General features: G+C 44.9%; 1 pseudogene across 1 annotated transcript in view; it reads left to right on the top strand.

Moving 5' to 3' along the window:
- Positions 1 to 4,956, top strand: part of LOC306788407 (cilia- and flagella-associated protein 46-like) — a 31,549-nt pseudogene extending 26,593 nt beyond the window's left edge. Inside the window, exons 27-33 of the transcript in view lie at positions 1 to 23; positions 449 to 602; positions 1,202 to 1,425; positions 1,534 to 1,565; positions 1,928 to 2,026; positions 2,106 to 2,166; positions 4,873 to 4,956. The exon at positions 1 to 23 is cut by the window's left edge and continues 161 nt beyond it. The product of the transcript in view is annotated as a cilia- and flagella-associated protein 46-like (transcript). The remainder of the gene's footprint in view (positions 24 to 448; positions 603 to 1,201; positions 1,426 to 1,533; positions 1,566 to 1,927; positions 2,027 to 2,105; positions 2,167 to 4,872) is intronic.

Below are 4,956 nucleotides of genomic sequence, written 5' to 3'. Positions count from 1 at the left end.
AGAAGTCCATCACCTCTCTGTCGGTAATGTTCTGGCACCATATCTGTATAATTACTTAAACCTGGTACGTCAGCAGATTAATGCAGATAGATCATGTTGGAATCTGTCATAATGGAGAAGTCTGGTCTTAAAGTGAATCCTTTTATTTACTGTGTCTTTTGGCACTGAGCAAAGGTAACATTTTTATCTAAGTCTCTATCGCCATCATGTGGAGCCACTACGTCAGTGCAGCTGTGTTTCCAAGTGTCCCTTTATACAGGAGGAGAGCGTCTCAATTGGAGATAAGTTAAGGTTAGGGTAAGAGTCAGGCTTAGGATGAAATAAATCCTTTCTACCATCTAAAGACGTCACTTTATCCCCAGCTCCAGGCCACATAAAGGACTGTTTCCTGTCAACTGTTAAAAAAACAACAACTTTTGATTTGATTGACTTTTGTGTTTGTGAACAGAGTGAAGAGACTCCGTGGCAGAAGGTCAGCCTTCTGCTGGAGTTTGGAGAGTGGTTGTACTGTCACAACTTCCCCGAAGCCGATGCCCAACACCAGGTCCAGTGGGCCATAGACATCCTTCTACACTTGGAAAGTGAACAGGCAGAAGGATCAGGTAGAACGCATCGACTCGTCTTGTTCATTGTATCACAACTGTGTGACTGACCAGTTAGTTGTGTTAACTATGTTACCGTGTACTCTTAAAATCTACAGGCAAAGTTCACAGATTTTCAGAATTCCCCTTGAGGGACCCATGTGGGCAACACGGTGTTAGTCTGAGCAGTAACATCTGATCTGTCTGATCCAGAAAGGAGCCGTGCCACAGCTTTTTGATAATTTCATCAGCAATTTGTACCCTCATTTTGATTGTGTAAACATTAAACAAAGCAATTATTGTTCAGAGGAAAAGGAACTGACTGGACAAAGAAGCAGATTTCTCAACCTCCCATGTGAGCATAGCGTAGCGCTATTTAAAAGACTGAGGGGTCCTTTGTATTCTCCTGCTATGAGCCCCGTTAACTATTCCCTGAGAGACCAACTGAACACCCAAATAACAGAACAAGTGGGAACTAATTACAGAGATATGTGCCTCTGCATTGTTGGCTTCATTTGTTATTCTTAGTGTAATGATGCTGTGCAATTCTACTTCCGGATTATTCTACACATCTGTTAAACGCTTGTCACAGTCAATCTTTCATGTTGTTTTTCCTCTAGAGGACGACTCCAAAAAACAGGATCTGAGCTCAGCGGAAGGCGAGTCCCTGGTGGGAGTACGGGGCGTGTTATTGACGGAAGGTTTGTCGGATCTGAAGGAGGTGCGGCGCCTCGACAGCTTGGTACGAGCGCACGCTCTGCTCGCTGTCATGGCGGACAGGACTTCACCCGAGCACCAGCTTCACCTGCTCAGAGCCTGCGTCTTTGTGCTGCGGATATGGCAGGTAGTGCGTCTCTAACTCTGACAATGTGGACGATGAGGCTGTTGTTCAAATGCGTAGTCGAATGTTTAAGTTGAGTGTGGAGCGTGTGTGCACCGTCTGTCACTCCAGGTGTCCATGGGGGTCTGCAGTCCAGTTGCATTGTGGGTAATCTAGATGCCAGGTTTTGACCGGGAAGAGGAATGCATTGGATTAAAAACCTGGTTATGCTGCATCGATTTCGATCCTTTTTCTTAACTGAACATTGCATGTTTGAAAATGTTGTCGAAGTGCAATGCTAAAGTTTTTAAATATATTATATACATTTACTTTAATTGAATTGTGTGCCACTGCAAGCTAATGATTTGACTAAAGTCAAACTTGCTTCATTTACAGTCAACCGTCCAATCACAGAACTGATGAGCATCAACTTATAGCCGAATTAGTTACCGTACTTTTAGTTACTTTCAGAAATAATGAAGTGACTTTGTATGTCTCTTGTGGCTCTTTCTTCTCCCCCAATTAGGATTGTGAGGCGCTGTAGTCAGCTGGGTTTGGAGACGCATTCACCGTATCAGGAGGAGCTCCTGAATCTGAGTAAGATCCAAGAACAAGAACAGATGGGGTAAGACAACACGGCCGTACAGATTTATTGCTTGTACATTTAGCTTAAATGACCTGTGATCTCATGTTAATGGTTCCAGGTGCCACAAAGTGATGGCTTTGTCACAGGAGAGAAGAGGCCTCCACAAAGCTTCCAATCAGGTGCTTCTTACAAAGTAGATAGATGGATGTTTTCAATTCTGCTTCAAATCAACTCAAAGAAATGACAATGAACATGAACAACGTTTGACTTACTCTAGTTGTATTACTTCTAGGAGGATTGTTAGAAATCGCTCACAGGTGACTTATATTGATGGAGATTGACGATGGTATCGTTCCTTTATATGCACATAGTGAGAAGATCACTTTGTGGTGCATTTTGCGACACATTTCTAAAAACAAGGGACACTAATGATGCATGTATGTCATCTGGACAACCTCCACATGATGGCAGTATTGTAACTTGATTCACTTTTTATTCACTGATATATTTTTGCCAACAGATGGCACCACAGTCTCCCTTGCAGTACTACTAGTAAGAAGCCCTCTTTTCTTCTTCCAAACACAATCATCCCATCTCCCCAATTAAGCAAGACAACACTGTGCGGGGTGAAACTGTAACATTAACTCAGACTGCAGACTGTGTTGAAAGTAAGACAGTATTGTTCTCAGCCGTGACCTCATTTTACACGTTTAGTCTGTTGCTCATTATCAGTCGGTGGGATAAGTCTGGGAGCAGGAAGGGTGGGAGAGTCTTCCTCTCGCTTTACTGTCAAACGTCTGTGTGTGATCATAACAATCCAACTGAGAGCTGGACTGAGATTTCTATCCAGTAGATATCATGCAAATTGAACACTGATTTGAAACAGCGTCTCCCCCCTGAACCAAATGTATTTACAAAACTCTCAGTTTAACTGATGTGGTGTTATATTATGAGTTCTGAAAATACTATAAGGTTGTCGTACATTGTCAGATTTTTGAATTATATCAGAAATATGATATTGTTTCCAAGACAAAGACATATTTAGAAAGTTTGTCACACATTTATTTGTATTGTGCTCCTCTGTAAACAGTATACATACAGTACATACAGTTTACATGAACATGCTGTGTTCTATGTGACAAATACAACTGTCTCCTTCTTGACTTGTGAGCAGATGCAAAGAGCTGCTGACGGCTTCCTGTGTGTGTGTGAGGAGCTTCCCAAACCCACCAGCACAGAAGAAGCAGATGGAGACAAACTACGTCCTCTGTGCCGGTGGGGACGGGACGCCCCTCCTCCTCCTCTCGGCTGGTGGGTGGAGCGGGTGGTGTCGGAGGGGGGGGAGGGGCAGGGAGGATGTCACCGTACTCACTGGGTCTCAGGAGTCCTGCCCTGTGAGACACAAACACAAGAGATGAATACTTTTAACTCAACTATACAACCTTTACATTGTTCAATGATGGAATCTTATTACTGATACTTCTGTCGTCTTAGTGAGGGATTACTTACTCAGCCCACTGAAAGAAAGGCGACCACCGCTCTCCATCTGGTCCTGCAGTCATCCATCCTTCTCATCTGGTCATGTGGTCTCTGTTGTCTAGGAGATCCAGGATGTTGCTTCCTGCGTTACAGCCATCGATACCTGAGTAAAAGAGACTTGGAAAACTTTTCTTAACGTTAGTAATTTTTACCATACCTATCAGCGCTAAAGTGGGTCAATCCAACGGCCCCAGTGCAAGGCGCTACATGGGGTGTCATCAGCCCTGACAGATGCAAAGGCTACCATGAGAACCACTGGTCCTGCTTCAAAGTGGACTCAGTGGTTGCTCCGATGACATTTCCGGGAGGATTGATCCATCCAGCATGCATATCAGTAGATACCAAAGAAAAGCCCCAGTGCAAGGCGCTACATGGGGTGTCACTAGCTCAGCCAGACTCAAAGGCCGACCCTCAAGAATAAAGAAAGGTTGAGCTGTGAAAAAATGAAGATCCTACAGAAAAGCCCCAGTGCAAGTCGCTACATGGGGTGTCACTAGCTCAGCCAGACTCAAAGGCCGACCCTCAAGAATAAAGAAAGGTCGAGCTGTGAAAAAATGAAGATCCTACAGAAAAGCCCCAGTGCAAGGCGCTACATGGGGTGTCACTAGCTCAGCCAGACTCAAAGGCCGACCCTCAAGAATAAAGAAAGGTTGAGCTGTGAAAAAATGAAGATCCTACAGAAAAGCCCCAGTGCAAGTCGCTACATGGGGTGTCACTAGCTCAGCCAGACTCAAAGGCCGACCCTCAAGAATAAAGAAAGGTCGAGCTGTGAAAAAATGAAGGTCCTACAGAAAAGCCCCAGTGCAAGGCGCTACATGGGGTGTCACTAGCTCAGCCAGACTCAAAGGCCGACCCTCAAGAATAAAGAAAGGTCGAGCTGTGAAAAAATGAAGATCCTACAGAAAAGCCCCCCTCGGTCTCTTCATAGCAGCCTCCTGCTCGTCGTCGCTCTCTTCCCTGCGTCGTTTTGTGGAAGAGCCGAGGCCAGAAGTTGAGGGAACTACTGCATCTGTGAGCTCTTCTGAAGAATCTTCCAAGATAAAGTCAATGAAGTCTTCAAAGTCCTCGTCCTCAATGACAATGTCTTCAAAGTCCTCGTCCTCAATGACAATGTCTTCAAAGTCCTCAATGACAATGATGTCAGTCTCTTCAGGTTGCAAATACCCGTACCTGTCCATAATAACATCAAAAAGCACTTCCCAAATACCATAACTAGGGTACCGGTTGAAAACAGTATAGAAAGTAGGAAGGTTGGGAGCAGGGTAGGAAACGAGCTGGAAAGCAGGGTAGTAACCTGGAACAGGACTAAAGCAGTGTTGTCCCGCTATCACAAATTGTGCTTGTAGGAACTGCAACTCACCCCTACCCTCCTGAAGCCAGTCAAAGCCAACCTCGTCCTCGGGCAAAAGGGCGGCATCAGGGCGGACTGA

The sequence above is a fragment of the Melanostigma gelatinosum genome (genome assembly GCF_949748355.1).
Source record: "Melanostigma gelatinosum genome assembly, chromosome: 14".
Taxonomy (NCBI): Eukaryota; Metazoa; Chordata; class Actinopteri; order Perciformes; family Zoarcidae; genus Melanostigma; species Melanostigma gelatinosum.
The sequence above is the reverse complement of the archived record's forward strand: the minus strand, read 5'-3'. Positions and strand labels throughout refer to the sequence as shown.